This window comes from Lepidochelys olivacea, assembly GCF_965140295.1.
Source record: "Lepidochelys olivacea isolate rLepOli2 genome assembly, chromosome: 7".
Lineage (NCBI taxonomy): Eukaryota > Metazoa > Chordata > Testudines > Cheloniidae > Lepidochelys > Lepidochelys olivacea.
In genome coordinates this window covers 49,597,844-49,616,344 of record NC_140417.1, presented here as the reverse complement: position 1 = coordinate 49,616,344, position 18,501 = coordinate 49,597,844, and positions in this window count along the sequence as shown.

Here is an 18,501-nt window from a genome sequence, read left to right as displayed (position 1 = left end):
GAGTTGGCAACTTATGCTCTGGAATTAAGTCTGGTTGTGAAGAAAAACTACTAATGCAGCACCATGTATGTACCTGGGTCTGTAGATAGCCTGGAATGATAGCTCTGAAAGCTTGACCTTCCCCAGCTTGTCTCTACTTTGTATTGACTCTGAAACCTAATGTTGGCTGTCAGTGTCATTAACTATTTGAGTGCTGGCAACAAAGGAGGGGGTGGGTGTATTCTGAAGGCACAGAATGTGCTGTAAGTGGAATCTCCTACTGATCTGGGTGGGTGGAGCTTGTCTTGTGGGCAGAGCTTGAGGCTTGCCCCATTCCCTAACTGATTGAAGATGACACATGTATATGTCTATTGTTTCTCGTACTGCGATCTTTGCAGCTTCTACTGCTCCTCTGCCCTGCTTTCAGAACTGTAGCAAACTTTTTCTCAAATGTTTGTAATAAATTGGGGGGCTCTCAAGGGGGAGGAGGGGACAGGAGTAGGGATTCCACAACCATTGGAGTATTATGAGGATGTCTTTTTTTGGGCCTAAAGAAGTGGCTGCATCCTTTCCATGTCCCCCACCTGCCTGGGAAATGACACCCCTCCTCCCCTTTGACCTTTTCTAGCACCACTTGCTGAAAAGAATTTTCACGCAGCTTTCAAGTCAGCCAGTGGAGCCACCAGGGAAATCTGTCCAGCGCTGCGGCTGTGTGCGCGTGCGCCTACCTGTGCGTTTGTGTCCTTGCAGAATTGTTACAGAGCTTGAAAAGAGCCCAGAGTACCCCTTGCATTGCGTCTCTGCTCCTTCGCTACAGGCCCCCTCCTGGGGGCTGGGTTCTGTTGAACAGTCACAGCGCATGTTCTCCCTGTTCCTCTCCTGAGGCTTGGTCTCCATGATAGTTAGGAGTGTTATTTCTCCCCCCTCCCCCCACTCCATGTAGTTAAAGCAACCCAAGCCCTAGTATGGATGCAACCATGCTAGGCAAAAGGAGCTTTATTCCTTTGTAGCTTATTCCCCTATGGACTCATGCACGCCCCCGTAAAGATGGCATCGACCATAACAATATTGGCAACAAAATGCTCCAGGCTGTGGGCTGGAAGGAAGGGTCAGGATGGGAAGGAAATGCCAGGGTCTCCCTGCGTCCGCGGAGGTGAGTTGCCCATCCAGGATTAATCTATAGAGGTCTCAGCCACTTACACCAGTGTAACTGCATCCAGTCACTGATACAGAATGATCTGCATTGCTCCATAAATGGCATTTTAATATGGCTAAATGTAAATGCATGCTATCTAGAACCAAAGAATGCAGGCCCTCCTTACAATGTGGGAGACTCGATCCTGGGCAGCAGAGACTGAGCAAGATTTGGTGGGTGTGGTGGATAATCAGCTGAATGTGAGCTCCCAGTGTGACACTGTGGTAAAAAGGGCTAATATGACCCTGGGATTTGTATGGGAGTATCCAGTAGGAGCAGAGAGGTTATTTTAACTTCTGTATTTGACACTGCTGCTGGAATCCTGGGTCCAGTTCTGGTGTCCACAATTCAAAAAGGTTGTTGTTAAATTAGAGAAGGCCCATGAGAAAGATTAAAGGATTCGAAAGCCTGCCTTACAGGGATTGATCTCCTGGGGTATTTAGCTTAGCAAAGAGAAGGCGAAGGGCTGACTTGATTAGCCTATAAAAGTACCTTCACAGGGAACAAATACTTCACAATGGGCTGTTCAGTCTAGCAGAGAAAAGTCTAACACGGCCCAATGGCTGGAAGTTGATGCTAGGCACATTCAGACTGAAAAGAAGGGGTACATTTTTAACCCTGAGCGTAATGAACCATGGAAACCATTTACCAGGGGCTATGGTGGGTTCACCACAGGCAATTTTTAAATCATAATTGGCTACTTTTCTTAGAGCTCAGCTGTAGGGATTATTGTGGGCCTGGGTTATTCAGGGGGTCAGACCATGATCACCATGGTCCCTTCTGGCCTTGGAAACATGAATCTGCCCTGGGGATTGTGCTGCTTCCATTAACCAGGCCAGTTAATGCGCTGCAGCCTTTGCATAGCCCCCGTGAGAAGTTGCAGAGCTCTGCTGCGCGTTGATTACAAGGCTATCCCTTTGCATTTCCCCGGCATTCAGAATGCAGGGAGAAAAGGAGCCAGGAACAGGGATGAGGCCCTTCCCAGACAACCTTGCATGCAAGGAAAATCTCTTGATCCTCAATGGCAGAATACAGGAAATGGAGGCGAGGGGAACCTCCACTGTCCCACAGCTGGTCTGCAGCTGTAAACCTCTAACTCAGCCGCAGCTTTGCAGGGTTTGTGTGTGAAGGGGTGATGCACAACGGCCACAAGATGGCAGCCGCTCCCCAGCAATGCCCTCCCTTGCCTTCCCCAGGGCTCAGCGGGTGGTGCCTAAGCTGGGGCCTGGGCCTGAGTGTGGAGGGTTTTGTCACACCCTTGCTCCTCCTGTCTGCTCAGTGCCAGCCAGAGCGGGATTGAAACCAGCACCATCACAGGCAGCAGCTCCAGAGCTGAAGCCCCTGCCTGGCTCCCATGGCCTACCCTGGAGCAGGCAGCCGAGCAGGCCACCCCCCTGGAGCTGCCACCTTATGCCAGAGATGATCAGTGCGATACATTGTGGGGGTGGGGGACGTAGGTGCTGTGCTGGCACAAAGATGAGGCCTCAGCCTGTACTGCCATGCCGATTCCTTGCCCCACCTCAGGCCAGCATCAATACCCAGCCATGAGAGGTTTTGCCTGCTCTCAGCCAGGTCCCCCCAGACCACCCTTTTCCTTTCTGGAGGCAGGGGGAGCAGGGAGGCTCAAGGTCTGACTCATCCCCTTTGTTATCAGGCTATTTCTGAGTGAAATCGATAGATTCCAAAGGCAGAGAGACAAGGAAATGCGTTTTATCGACCAGCTGAATCTCCATGCTGGGAAACCCTGGCCTGAAAATTGTTTCCCCTCCAATTAGAAACCATCACCCAGAGGATCAAAGCACTTTGCTTCACTACTGGCCCTTTGCCAGCCGGGCCTTGCACAGCTGGGGGCGGGGAGGGGGTGTGTGCTAACCAGGAGGTTCCCTGCAGGGGGCACCATCAGGTCAGAAGCTGTGGCAGAATTCTCGTCTGTTCCAGCCCCGGGTAGCACAAGGTCCTGTGACATTGGGGCAGTGACACTAGCCCAGTTTACAGATGGAGAAACTGAGGCACTGAATGACACAGCTCGACCCATGGCACACAGCCTCCCAGTATCAGAGCTGGGGATAGAACCCAGGAGTCCTGCCTCCCAGGCCCCTGCTCTAGCTACTAGACCATGCTCCCCTAATTCAGCCACTGTGCTGGGCCTGATATTATTCAGCCATGCCCCTCGGTGACCCCTTTTAGAGTCTTGGCCCTGTGCATCCCCAGCCCCCAATGACACTGCAGAGCTGGGTTTCTGTACAGCAGCAAGGTGGGGAAGCCAGAGGGTATGGGGGAGAGGCAGAGGCAGCACCCCCAGTGCCATGTCCCCCCCCCCCCCAGGACTGGCATCAGCTTTGGGGATCAGAGCACGGATGCCTCAGTGCAGCCTCTGTGCCCTGAAGCTCCAGCTGTTGGCAGGAGTGACCCCTCTGGCCACAAGCAACAACGTCCTGAGGTCTGCAAACCCAGGCCCTGGCATTTGTTTGGAAGGTGACTGGCTCCCTCCTAGCTCCGGCTCTAGCACTTCAGGGGGACCCTGAGTGAAGGATAGTTCTGACTCCCAAGAGACCCCCTGCCCTCCACTCTAAGCACTAGACCCCTGCCAGAGCTGGGGATAGAATCCAGGAGTCCTGGCTCCCAGCTTTCAGCCCCTGTAATTATTAGACCCCACTCCCCTCCCAGAGCTGGGAAGAAAACCCAGGAGTCCAAGCTCCCAGTCCCACCAGATCTAATCACTAGATCCCACTTCTCCGGTTACTATACCTTTTGCCTCACAGTTAAATGTGCCCCTTATTTCCAAGGTGGCTACTGTGCTCCTTAGCTAGCAAGTGAGTCCCACACACCCCACGGAGAAGCTGGGGGCATACCTTAGGTATGAGAGGATGACGCAAAAGCTACAGAGACCTGGTCAAAGACTTTCAAACCCCCGCGCTTCCTTCAGCCTTTGCTATTCAGTAGCCAGAGGACAGTCAGACGCCTCATGGGCATCAGTCTCCAGGTGGGGAACGTGGAATATTTCTGAGGGCTACAACGTTTAGGAGGCAGCCTCTTCTCCTGCCCAGTCCTTCAGGGCCCCGGCACTACATGGGCAGAGAGGCACTTGGCTCCATGCGAAGAACTATCGAGAGCAGCCACATTGACAAGCCAAAGAGAATTACAAAGGTTTGTAATTACAAATTACAAATCACCGCCTCAATAGCACCTCTGAAGCCATGGGAACACTGAGCTCTGGCTCACAGCAGTCGTGGCTGGGGAGCAAGCGCCCGCAGTCAGAAAGGTGTGTGGGGCTGGCTCAGCGGCAAGGCCTGCACTAGAGGAGCAGGCAACTCTTCCCCTTGTGCCACGCTGGGTTTAAGACTCACCTGTGGGTATTACTGGGGGAGCTGAGGTACAGGCCTAGGCCTCCAGCTTTTGGTTGGGACACCCCTGTGATCCCAGCCCTAGTGGGTGATGAGGCGGAGAGCCCTGAGACTCCCACGCTTTCTGGCAGGGTTTGGGGCAGTGGCTGGCTGGCTCTGGCCACATCAGCCGGCTGGGTATCATGTACAGGGTTTGCAAACAGAGCTCTGGGGCATGAGCCAGGTCTCCTAGCTCCCTGCCAGGCTTTGCGCTTTGCTTCTGGTGCCCGGCCCTTGGGGGGTGCTCAGCCGGCTCTGTGACAGAGAGACCCTGGGTGCTGAGGGGGCACTGTGCTGAAAGGGGTAAAGGTCCCGCTGGGGCCTCAAACCACTCTGAGCACAGGGCGGGCACGCTGTGGCGCTGACGCTTGGGGGCCTCAGCCAGGAGTGGAGATGAGGCCTGTCCCTCCCAGCATGGAGGGTGTTCCAATCTGAGTGCCCACAGCTTCCACTAATCCCAGTGGGGGCTGGCAGTGCCCAGCACCAATCTGAGCCAGCCCCCTGACCCTCTCTCTAGGGAGCCACTAGTCACCCCTAGCCAGGCGAGGGGAGTTGTTACATGAGAGCCCATTTGTCTATGGTATGTACCTGGCTCCCACCTCCAGAGCCTCTGGGGGCTCCTTAGGTGTCCGGTACTCACCCTCACCCACTCGCAGGGGCAGGGCAGGGCTGCCATCCCCAGGACCGGGGGGAACCGAGGCCCCAAGCCACACAGGGAGTTTGTGACAGAGCCAGGGACTGACTGAACCCAGGGCTCATGCTAGTGCCCAGCCCGCTGGGCCAGCCGGCCTGTCAGCCCCACGGCTCAGGTGGAGACAGAGCTGCACATGGACTAGAGCACTTAGGGGGTGCCCAGGGAATGGAGGGGCCCAGGGAACCCCCTGCTCCTGGGATCCAAGTCACGTGTAAGGGCTGGATGTATGGTCTCCTGGGCGCCAAGGGAGGTTCTTGGATTCACAGTCGGCCTCTCCCTGGCCTCCTGGCAGCCTGGCATGAGCCTGCGCCTGCTCAGTGGAGCATGGGACCATAGAAATGTGGAGCTGGAAGGGCCTTGAGAGGCCAGCCCCCTGTGCTACAACAGTAACCCTAGTCCAGCCCTGATGGGTTTGTACAGCCTATTCTTAAGCCCCCAGCGATGGGGCTTCCACAACCTCCTTTGGAGGCCTATTCCGGAACTGAACGGCCCTAAGAGTTAGAAAGTGTTTGCTAATATCTAACCTCTCTCTCCCTTGCTGCAGAATGAGCCCAGTGCTCCTGGTCCTCTCTCCAGTGAGCATGGAGAACAGCTGATCCCCATCCTCTTTATAGGAGTCCATAACTTATTTGCAGACTGTTATCAGGTCCCCCATTGTCATCTGTCCTCAAGACTGACCGGGCTCAGTTTTTTTAACCTTTCCCCACAGGTTTCTAAACCTTTGATTATTTTTGTTGCTGTCCTCTGGACTCTTTCCAATTTGTCCACATCTTCCCTGACGTGTGGCACCCAGAACAGGACACAGTACTCCAGCTGAGGTCATGTGGTTGCATCCCTGGCCAGCTTGGCTCATAGCCACTGATGGACCTGTCCTCCATGAACTTACCTAGTTCTTTTTTGAACCCAGTTATAGTTTTGGCCTTCACAGCATCCCTTGGCAACGAGTTCCACAGGTGACTCCATTGTGTGAAGAAATACTTCCTTTTGTTTGTTTTAAACTTGATGCCTGTTAATTTTATCACTAGTGCAGCGCAGAGTGGGACAATTACCTCCCATGTCTTACATACAACACTCTTATTAATACACCCTGTCATAAATATAAAGGGAAGGGTAAACCCCTTTAAAATCCCTCCTGGCTAGAGGAAAAATCCTCTTACCTGTAAAGGGTTAAGAAGCTAAAGATAACCTCGCTGGCACCTGACCAAAATGACCAGTGAGGAGACAAGATACTTTCAAAAGCTGGGAGGAGGGAGAAAAACAAAGGGTCTGTGTCTGTCTGTATGCTGCTTTTGCCGGGGACAGAACAGGAATGGAGTCATAGAACTTTTAGTAAGTAATCTAGCTAGGTATGTGTTAGATTATGATTTCTTTAAATTGCTGAGAAAGAGCTGTGCTGAATAGAATGACTATTCATAGAATCATAGAATATCAGGGTTGGAAGGGACCCCTGAAGGTCATCTAGTCCAACCCCCTGCTCAAAGCAGGACCAATTCCCAGTTAAATCATCCCAGCCAGGGCTTTCATAGAATCATAGAATATCAGGGTTGGAAGGGACCCCAGAAGGTCATCTAGTCCAACCCCCTGCTCAAAGCAGGACCAATTCCCAGTTAAATCATCCCAGCCAGAGTTCAGAGTGGGGAAGGAACCTTGACACACCCCAGAATGATATTAGCCTTTTTCACAGCAGCACCGTACTGGTGACTCATTTTCAATTTGTGATCCACTATCACACCGAGATCCTTTTCAGCAGTGCTACTGCCTAGCCAGTTGTTCCCCCTTTGTAGCTGTGCCTTTGATTTTGCCTTCATAAGTTAAGTACTTTGCACATATCTTTATTGAATTTCATCTTGTTGGTTTCAGACCAATTCTCCAGTTTGGCAAGGTCATTTTGAATTCTAATCCTGCCCTCCAAAATGTCTGCAAACCCACCCAGCTTGGTGTCATCCACAGATTTTATAAGCATAATCTGCACTCCATTATCGAAGTCATAAATATTGACTAGCACAGGTCACAGGACTGACTCCTGCAGGACTCCACTAGATACGTCCTCCCAGTTTGACAGCGAACTATTGCTAAACTACTTTTTGAGTTTGATCTTTCAACCACCACATTGAAGGCCACAGAACCTCCCCCACCGGCTCCTGTACCAGATCCCCGACCTCTGGCTGAATTACTGACATCCTCACATCGTGGTTTAAAGACTTCAAGTTACAGAGAATCCACCATTTACACTAGATTAAACCTGCAAGTGACCTGTGCCCCATGCTGCAGATGGAGGTGAAAAGTCCCTAGGGTCTCTGCCAATCTGACTCAGGGGAAAATTCCTTCCTGACCCTGAGAGTGAGACCCACCAGCCAGACACCTGGGGAAGAATTCGCTGTAGTAACTCAGAGCCCTCCCCATTTGGTGTCCCACCTCCAGCCATTGGAGGTATTGGCTAGTAGTGGTCATGGATTGGCTACATGCCATTGTAGTCCGTCTCATCATCCCCTCCACTCCACGAATTTACCAAGCTCAGTCTTGAAGCCAGTTAGGGTTTTTTGTCCCTACTGGGCAGCTGTTCCAGAACATCCCTCCTCTGGTAAATCCCAGTGTAGCTACTCCTGAGTCACCTTGGGGGCCTGAGAGGGTATCAGGTGCCTGAAACACCAGCCTGGTGACCAGCGAGAGACCTGGCCCTAGAGCCAGGGGGCACTGGAAAATCAGCACCCCAGGGCCCAGGCTGTAGCTCCACCACCAGCGGGAGGCTGGGCTGAGCCCACATTCCTGACACTTGGCTGGGCAGAGAGGGGCTTTGTCAGACTGATGGTTTCAGAGGAGGTTTCTGTCAGGCCCCATGGGCCTAGAACCCAGGCCTATAGTACTGCCAGGCAGCTGGCATCCCCATGCTGCCACCCTGCTTGCCCTCCACTGCCCACTATGGACACAGACCCAGGAAGTCCCTCCTCATGGGATCTGAGAGACAGCAACCTCCTGGCTCCTGATTGGCTCCCTGCCCTATATAAACCCAAGGGGTGTTCCAGGAAGTATACCGATCGTCTGTAATGGCTGTGATCATCCTCATGCCTGAGCTTGGCCCTTCCTTGATTTGGACTTTGCCTCCTAACCTGCAACCTGACTTGGACTCTGATCCTTGGGACCAGCCCATCTCTACAAGCTACTGCACTAGTCCCAGCCTCAGGCTGGACCCCACTCTGACCCCTGGGCCTGGCTGCCCTGACAGTGTTGTGAGTCGATGGGGTAACAATCGCATGCCACGGGGGGAATCAGCAGTTGGGATGGAGGGGATGAGTGCCAGGCATAGCCCCCGACCCCATCCTCCCGGCCCTTAGTGGCACATCCATCTCCTGTCCTGGTCAGTTGTGCCCATTGCACTGGGATCTCACAGCCGCCCCAGGACGTGTGGCTGGGGGGTCCCCGTGGGGTGACTCTGGTCTGTTTCCCAAATCAAAATGAAATCCTGCTCCTCTCCTCTGTGGAGGCTTCAGTACCAGGTGGTGAGCCCGAGTCCATGGCAGCCATGGGTTGCAGGGCTTGCCTGCGCAGCTGGGTGCCAACAACAGGCCAGGCTGCGCCCTGTTGCTATGACTGTTTATTAGGTGGATTACGGTAGGTGTAGGAGCCACTGTGCTGAGCACTGCACAAACACAGAATGTGGCTGACAGTCCTGGCAGGCTCTGAGGCCATGTCAGGAGAGGGGATGGCAGGTGAATACACGACAGGGGCTGGGAGAGACAAGCCAGCGCTCTCCCACTGGGCATATCCAACACCGTCTCCCCACCCCCCGGGATCCAGGCCAAGGGTAAACGCTTGCCCCCGGGACTGAACTGCAGCCTGGGTCCCACCCTGGCTCGGCCGGAGCATCGATTGTGGGACTGATCGGGAACACGCCGCACAGAGCATCTTGAGCGTCCCTAATGATGGGTCTTGGGGTAGGTGGCCCCAAAGGCGCTTCTCTGCCCAGTGCCCCCGGTGGTCTCCATTCCCCTGGTGCCGGGGAGTGTGCAGCTGGCCCTGCATGTGGATGGCAGGATCCGGCTCCCCTCCCCCTTTGGGGCCTGGCTCAGTGGGGTGATGCTCCATAGGGTTGCTTGTTTCAGGGTGTGGCTGACGTGGGGCCTAGTGCTCAGAGTGTCCTCGGGGAGAATGGCCCACGGAGTGGCGCTGACAGTACGGGCAGGCCTCCCTGTTTCTTGGTTCCAGCCTTCTTCCACCTACCTTCTCCTCCCCAGCCCCGCCTGGCTGCCCCACTCCAGCTAGTGAGGGACAGCGAAGCAGGGCTCAGCGATTTTCCTATCCTCCATTCCCCTTATGCAGCTCCCTTCTCCCCTCTCTGGCCCTGCCATGTGTCCCAGGCTCTGCTGGGAGCTCCCCACACAGCCAGCACTCCTGCCCCCTCCCCACAGTGCCCCCTGCTGGGAGAGGCTGAGGCTGGTGTAGCTGGGTGCTCCCCCCACAGCCAGTGCTCTGGCCCCCTGCTCACAGCGCCCCCTGCTGGGAGAGGCTGGTACTGGAGTAGCTGGGAGCTCCCCTACAATGCCCCTGCCCCTGGCTCAGAAAAATGAGAGCAACTTCGTACAGAGTTTAGATTCTGCTCTAAGTAACAAAACTGGGATCAAAACTTCCTGTCTGCACAATCCATGCCCCAGAGAGGCTGGAGTCTGACGCCTTCATTAATCCTGAGTTCTGGAGCGAAATCTCGTGGGGAGACAGGCATGGGGCTCTGCTTTGTTTGGCCAGATACAAGTGCAGGGTGTTTCAGAGATACCGGGGGAGGGGAGGATGTGGGTGAGAGATCTGCTCTGCACGCTGCATTTCCAATGCTACGCCTTGCCCTCCCCTACAGATGGCACAGGCCTGCCTTTGCTCCTCGCTCATGGGGAGCGCGCCATGCCACAGCAAACCAACGGAGCTGTTTGCAGCTGGCTTTGGGAAATGCGATTCCTTTGCAGGGCAGAAAGAAGCTGGAGTCCTTTGCTCAAATGCAGTTTCCCCTTCCCCTGCTCCAGCCAGGAACCCACGCCAACGCCTGATGTCACCGGGGTAAAGCCCCAACTGCGCAGCATTACCATGGCCACCAAAATCATTCCAAAAATATTATTTTTGAGAGCTTTATTTTGCCAGTGACCTCAGGGAGTTTTTATCTCAGCAGATAGAGCGGGTCAGTAACTGCCCATGCCATTTAACTCTGGTCAGCCAAGCTCCCCTCCCACCTGCAAATCCCATCCTACCCTCTGCAAATGACTACTCAGCCCTGTTCTGTTTAGAGCTTTTGCTGGGTTTTGAGGATTTAATAATACCCAGCTGCTGAATAAGAGGGAGGGGAAAGGAACCAAGTGCTGCTGGGACTTTCTTGCTGGTGTGCGTCAGGGTGTCGCTGCCTTCTTCAGGATGGACTCAAAACTGCTCAGCTGGGTGTCATAAGCCCTATATTGCTGAGAGCAAACAGTGATTCTCCTCTAGTGCACATGGTGAGGGTCTGTGCTGGTGGAACAGGTGGATGCGTCTTTAAACACCAGAGGAAGGCTGATCTTGAGGTTCAGATCTTAACCTAGCGCATTCACAAGAGTGGTGTTCCAATCCCATCTTGACCCAGTCCTGAATTTTTATGTGCCTCAGTTTCCATCTGAAAAATGAGGCAATAATTAGAGGCCTGTGTTGTTGGTTTTTTTCTCAAAAATATGGGGAAAAAACCCTATAGAATGAAAAACCTCTCCCTGCAGCAGCAGCTCCTGTCTTGCAGGCTGGGCATAAGTCACATTGCCCAGAGCAGGGAGCCAGCACACAGGATTACAGTGCCGTTCAAATTTGGCCAGGCCACCCCACAGGGCTCTGCAACCTCCAACGCCCAGGGCAGGACAGAACCCTCCAGCTAAGTCAGGCAAGAATTTACAAATCTTCAAATGCCCGTACCTTGAATACTGCACGCAGTTCTGGTTGCCCCATCTCCAAAAAGATGTATTAGAATTGGAAAAGGTACAGAGAAAGGCAACAAAAATGATTAGGGGTATGGAACAGCTTCTGTATCAGGAGAGATTAAAAAGTCTGGGACTATTCATCTTAGAAAAGAGACGACTAAGGAGGGATATGATAGAGGTCTATAAAATTGAGAATAGTGTGGAGAAAGTAAATAAGGAAGTGTTATTTACCCCTTCACCTAACACACAAAGAGGAGTCACCCAATGAAATTAATAAGCAGCAGGTTTGAAACAAACAAAAGGAAGTATTTCTTCACACAACGCACAGTCAGTCTGTGGAACTCGTTGCCAGGGGATGGTTGTGAAGGGCAAAGCTATAATGGGGTTCAAAAAAGAACTAGATAAGTTCACTGAAGTTAGGCCCATCAGCCAAGTTAGGCCCTATTAGCCAAGTTGAGCAGGGACATAACCCCATGCTCTAGCTGTTCCTAGCCTCTGACTGCCAGGAGCCGGGGCTGGACGACGGGGGATGGATCACTGGACGATTGCTCTGTTCTGTTCACTCCCTCTGAAGCACCTGGCATTAGCCACTGATAGAGACAGGACACTGGGCTAGATGGACTGTTCTTATACTTCAGTAGCCTGGCACAGGGCCCCCTTGCCATGGGCCTTATGAGCAGCCTGGTGGCAGATGTGGCACAGGTCTCCTGGTGAGGTGTAAGTGAAGGCAATGCCTCAGAAGGAGGCCACAGGGGAAGGGGGATAAACACAAGAGTTAGAGACAGCCCAAGGGACTCAGCGGCTGATCTACGCAGGATCCAGAGATGTCCCTGGTGGGTCCCACTGTGGATACAGGGATGGCTCCTCCAGCGTTACCTATGTGAGGAGGTTTGATCCATTTTGGGGTGTTTTCTGGGGCTAGCAGGAGACCTGGGGTAACATTTATGACCCCTAGAGGCTATAGACCTGTGGCATTTACATTTAGCTACTAGCTACCTGCTCCAGATTGGGAATCTGTTTTGCGAAGGAGAGCAGATGGGGCAAGGGAAGGTTTGTAAATTCTTGCCTGACTTAGCTGGGTTTATGGATGATTTAATTGGGGATTGGCCCTGCTTTGAGCAGGGGGTTGGACTAGATGACCTCCTGAGGTCCTTTCCAACCCTGATATTCTATGATTCTATGATATGGGGAAAAGAGAGGGCCCTGGACATGAAGGGGTTTTAATGTGTGTGCTGAAGTATACAAAATGTGATGTTGAAACCTTAGGTTTGAATATTTGTGACAGAAAAAAAGCTGAGAAGTCTGTATAAGGTACACTGGGAGATACCGAGTCAGACAGGACAGCCCAGTGTCCTGTCTCTGACTGTGGCCGGTGCCAGATACATCAGAGGGAATGAACAGGGCAATTATGCAGTGATCCATCCCCTGTCATCCAGTCTCAGGTTCCAGCAGTCAGAGGGTGAGGGACACCCAGAGCTTGGGGTTGTCTCCCTGACCACCTTGGCTAATAGCCACTGTTGGACCCCATACATCTCATTTTTCTTGTGAGCCCAGTTATACTTTTGTATTGTCTAACAGCTGTTGTTTAAAAGTGATTCGGAGTGTTCCAAATACTATTGCCGGTGTTTTATCCTACTGATGATGTGTTCGGCATGCATTCCATGTTTATTTTGCTAATCGTCCTCTCTTTGAACCTGCCTGGGAACTATTAACCTCTGTTTGCCAGGGGGTTACAGCCAATAGTGCACACTGTTATGCTTTGCATAGGGCACTGCTGGGCACCCTTAACTCTGCGTTTACAAAGTTTCTGGGCAGTTAATTTCTTTGTGGTAGGTTTTTTAAAATATTTTTTCAGCACTCCCATGTTCCACAGCCCCTCTCCCCTCCTCCACTGCCTCTGGCTCCTTGGCTATGATGATGCTAGCCACACAATGCTCTGGCGGCATATTGGGCCCTTCCTTGCCCAGATCTCACCTCCCATCCCCTGCCTGTCCAGCGCAGCCTGGCTCTCCGTCCTCCCCAGGGAGCCAGGACCTCACAGGATGGTGAGCTTGGGAGAGGATGCAGGGGCTGATGTGGAGTCAGTGGGGCCATTTTTGGAAGGAGGGATGGAAATGGGGAGGTGGGATGGGGGGGGCAGAACTGAACCCCGCCCTTACCTTTCCCCCCTTGCGCTGCTCTAATAGCCCCTAAAAGCAGCAGCCTTGTGGGGAAGGCTGAGCCTGGGGTCTCATTCACTCTCTGGGGCAGGACAGGGGAAGGAGGAGAGTTCTGAGCCACTTCCCCTGCTGCAGAGAGAAGGGGAGCAGCCAATGTGGAGGAAGTTGTTTGGGTACATGTACAGCATGGAGGACACAGATGGCTCCATTTCTCCCCGCTGCCCACATGTCACTGCTGGGGAAGGTGCCCAATTCCTCCCCACCCCTGCCTTTATGGTTCTACTCTGTCAGCACCTTGGAGCCCCCAGACAGTAAAGGCTCTTTGGGGACTAGAAACCCCCAATTTTTCATCAGAGCTCTAGCCATGGAAGTGTTTCCAAACACTGTGTGGCTGGGCCCTTCGGCCAGTCAGAGTCAGAATCTAGGGCTGTGCTGGGCCTGCCAGAACTGCCTGCCACCAGCCCTTAGGGACAAAGGGGCAGTGTCCTCACCCTGCAGTCTCTCAAGCTCCTACGCCCCCTGCACTGCTTCAGCATCCCACGCAGGGCTCTGAACCACCACCCCCAGCTCTGACCCCCCCACTGACCCCCTCCACCCCAGTGCCTGCTACACTAAGCCCTCCCCATATACCATTCAGCAGCAGCTTCCCGCTTCTCTTGCCCATTCTGCACTCCGGGTGAACTTGGAGGAGTCATGAAGAGGTGGGATGGGGGTGAGCTGGGCATGTTTTATTAGACAGCAGAATTGCCACACAGACCTTACCTTTGTATCTAGTAATGTTATGTGCTTGAGAAGATGAGAAATTGCTGATGATAGCAAACTGAACTCATGATAGAGGGAGGATATTTACAAAGGAGATGAAACTGATTTGAATAGATATTTTTTGCCCATATTCGTCTCCCTTCCTGAGAGAGAGAAGCCTGCCTAGTTGCGTTTTTTACTTCAACACATCTCAGGTTCTTGTAAGTGTGACATTAACTCTGATGTTCTGGGTTTGGACCGCCTGGTTTGGGTCTAGCCAGGACATCCTGGCAATGGTTTTATTGCACATCACTGATATGTACTTGTAACATTTAATTCCACTTCAATATCATTTTTTGCCTTGGAATCTGTGTTAATGGAGCCATATTGATGGCAATAAACAGAAAACATTTTAAAAGAGGAACAAATGCTCTACGTTTTCACACTCTTTGTTGTTTAAAGAAGTGAGTGTTCTGGGCTTGTGCCAACGGACTCGCTTGTGACTCACCAGGGAAGCATGGCTCTCCCAGCTAGGCTGCCTAGCCAGCAGCTGGGGATGGAGGGGGGGCAGCCAGATGCAGTCACAGCCCCAGGCAGTCATGCTTTGGGTACCCACATGTAATTGTTGGCTGATGGGGTTTGCCATGGGGGGGACCAAACCCCAGCACGACACCGGCCCCTCCCCACAGGGGAAGGAGGGTGTCAGGCCTTGTATAGAGAGTGGACCAGGGGCATCCAGTGGGTGAAATGTCCCCCCTAGTCCAGCCTGCTTAGGGAACCCTCTGCCTAGCCCCATCGTTGGTGTTGGTTCTCCGGAGCAGCCTCCAGCCACACACAGTGAATCATAGAATCATAGAATATCAGGGTTGGAAGGGACCTCAGGAGGTCATCTAGTCCAACCCCCTGCTCAAAGCAGGACTGATCCCCGACTAAATCATCCCAGCCAGGGCTTTGTCAAGCCTGACCTTAAAAACCTCTAAGGAAGGAGATTCTACCACCTCCCTAGGTAACGCATTCCAGTGTTTCACCACCCGCATAGTGAAAAAGTTTTTCCTAATATCCAACCTAAACTGCCCCCACTGCAACTTGAGACCATTACTCTTCAGTGGTAACAGATGACAGAACAAGAACAGTCTAGAGCCATCGTCTTTGGAATCCCCTTTCAGGTAGTTGAAAGCAGCAAATCTCCCCTCATTCTTCTCTTCTGAAGACTAAACATCCCCAGTTCCCTCAGCCTCTCCTCATAAGTCATGTGTTCCAGTCCCCTAATCATTTTTGTTGCCCTCCGCTGGACTCTTTCCAATTTTTCCACATCCTTCTTGTAGTGTGGGGCCCAAAACTGGACACAGTACTCCAGATGAGGCCTCACCAATGTCGAATAGAGGGGAACGATCACGTCCCTCGATCTGCTGGCAATGCCCCTACTTATACATCCCAAAATGCCATTGGCCTTCTTGGCAACAAGGGCACACTGTTGACTCATATCCAACTTCTCGTCCACTGTAACCCCTAGGTCCTTTTCTGCAGAACTGCTGCCGAGCCTTTCGGTCCCTAGTCTGTAGCGGTGCATGGGATTCTTCCGTCCTAAGTGCAGGACTCTGCACTTGTCTTTGTTGAACTTCATCAGATTTCTTTTGGCCCAATCCTCCAATTTGTCTAGGGCCCTCTGTATCCTATCCCTACCCTCCAGCGTATCTACCACTCCTCCCAGTTTAGTGTCATCTGCAAACTTGCCGAGGGTGCAATCCACACCATCCTCCAGATCATTTATGAAGATATTGAACAAAACCGGCCCCAGGACCGACCCCTGGGGCACTCCACTTGATACCGGCTGCCAACTAGACATGGAGCCATTGATCATTACCCGTTGAGCCCGACAATCTAGCCAGCTTTCTATCCATCTTATAGTCCATTCATCTAGCCCATACTTCTTTAACTTGCTGGCAAGAATACTGTGGGAGACCGTGTGAAAAGCTTTGCTAAAGTCAAAGAACAACACGTCCACTGCTTTCCCTTCATCCACAGAGCCAGTTATCTCGTCATAGAAGGCAATTAGATTAGTCAGGCATGACTTGCCCTTGGTGAATCCATGCTGACTGTTCCTGATCACTTTCCTCTCCTCTAAGTGCTTCAGAATTGATTCCTTGAGGACCGACCTGCTCCATGATTTTTCCAGGGACTGAGGTGAGGCTGACTGGCCTGTAGTTTCCAGGATCCTCCTCCTTCCCTTTTTTAAAGATGGCCACTACATTAGCCTTTTTCCAGTCATCTGGGACCTCCCCCGATCGCCATGAGTTTTCAAAGATAATGGCCAATGGCTCTGCAATCACATCCGCCAACTCCTTTAGCACTCTCAAATGCAGCACATCCGGCCCCATGGACTTGTGCTCATCCAGCTTTTCTAAATAGTCCCGAACCACTTCTTTCTCCACAGAGGGCTGGTCACCTTCTCCCCATGCTGTGCTGCCCAGTGCAATAGTCTGCGAGCTGACCTTGTTCGTGAAGACAGAGACAAAAAAAGCATTGAGTACATTAGCTTTCTCCACATCCTCTGTTGCCTCCCTCATTCAGTAAGGGGCCCACGCTTTCCTTGACTTTCTTCTTGCTGCTAATATACCTGAAGAAACCCTTCTTGTTACTCTTAAAATCTCTTGCTAGCTGCAACTCCAGGGATGATTTGGCCTTCCTTATTTCACTCCTGCAAGCCCGAGCAATATTTTTATACTCATCCCTGGTCATTTGTCCAATCTTCCACTTCTTGTAAGCTTCTTTTTTGTTTTTAAGATCAGCAAGGATTTCACTGTTAAGCCAAGCTGGTCGCCTGCCATATTTACTATTCTTTCTACACCTCGGGGAGACCCCAGTGTCAGCAGCATCCCCCAGGGACCAGCGCCCTCCAGGGGTGAAGCCCAGTGCTGGTCCAGGGAGCCCTGTGGTCAGAAGGCTGGGAACGGAGGGGAAAGGGGCCCATGGCTGGGGCACGGGCAGGCGGATTTCCAAACCCACTTTCCTCCCTTTGAGTCGCCGGGGGCATAGTGCTGGCCCTGCTGCCCCCAGCCTGCCTTTCCCCCACGTCTCCTCCTCTCCCCATCACGAGGCACTGAGCAGCCTGTGCCCCGCACCAAGTCGGGGTGGGGAAAGGTCACTGCCAAGGGGCCCTGACTGACCTGGCAAATGTACTCCCTTTGCTCTGCCCTGGGCCCCTCTTTGCAGCCCAAAGAAGCAGCCCCAGTAGATCACAGGGCCACCTCACAGAATAGTCAAGTTGCCTGGCGGGTTGCAGGTTGGTGCCACTCTGTGCATATCTCCTCCCATACTCAGCCAGCTCCACCGGCAAGCTGGGCGGGTGGGACTGGGCAGAGCAGAGATTAGGTGGCTGGGTGGGAGGGGTGGGGCTGTGGGCTGAGGATGCCAAGATCAGAGTCCAGGGCTTTCCCCACCGATCGCAGGTCAGTATGAGTATCTTCCTGCCCAGAGTTTGCCTCTCCCTGGTTGCCTGTTAGCAGAAGAAAGGCAACCTGTGGGCAGTATGCTCAGAGGCACTGGGAGCCCTATGAAAGGGGTTGCCATACTCGGTGTATCCACGCCCAGTGCACTGTCTGAGGGAAAGACACTGAAGTTGGCCTGTAGCCTGGAAATTTCAAAGATGGCCAAGGGTGTTAGGCCCCAAATCTCATTGAAATTTAATGGGAGTTGGGCACTTCTTGGAAACCCCAGCTTTGCGCATCCAGAAACCTCCTAAGACAATGACCAGCCAGGAGCCTCAGCTGGGGTAGGTTGGCTTAGCTCTGCTGAAATCTGGAAGGTTTTCACTTCGAGGTCGGCTGGAGCCCGGGTGAAGCCAAATGTCAAAGTGTTTCTCTCCCATCGTGCCGTCCAACCCAGGATAAGCCCTAGAGTCCCAGAGTCCAAGGTCAGAAGGGCCCCATAGACCATTGGGTCTGACCTTTTGTAGGTCACAGTCACCACCACTCTCCGCACCTGCACGCTATCCCAGCCCTGCTCCAGACTGACCAGCCCCACTGCACAAAGCAGCTGGCGAGGCTGTTTGACTCATTTCCCACCCATTGCCCTCTGGAGGGCAGCAATTCCCTGAGCAATCCAGCTGTGTGTCACAGTCATGCAAGGAAATGGTTTTTGGGGGCAGAAGGTGGGGGTTGCACCCTGTCACAAGGTGACAGGTCCCTTTTAGAGGTGGTGGGCCCAGCCCCACCTGGGTCCCACATGGCTCTTCTCCCATGACAGGTAGGGCTGTTATCTGCATTAAATTCTCTGTTACTCGTACACTCTAGGCCAGGAGTTCTCGCAACACATTTTTGGGTGGCCTCACAGTGCGGCCACCAACTCTCACTGGTGGCTGCACTGACACTTTTCCCCTAAAATACTTAATTAACTTTAGGAAAACCAATTAAATATGCACAGAGACACATCC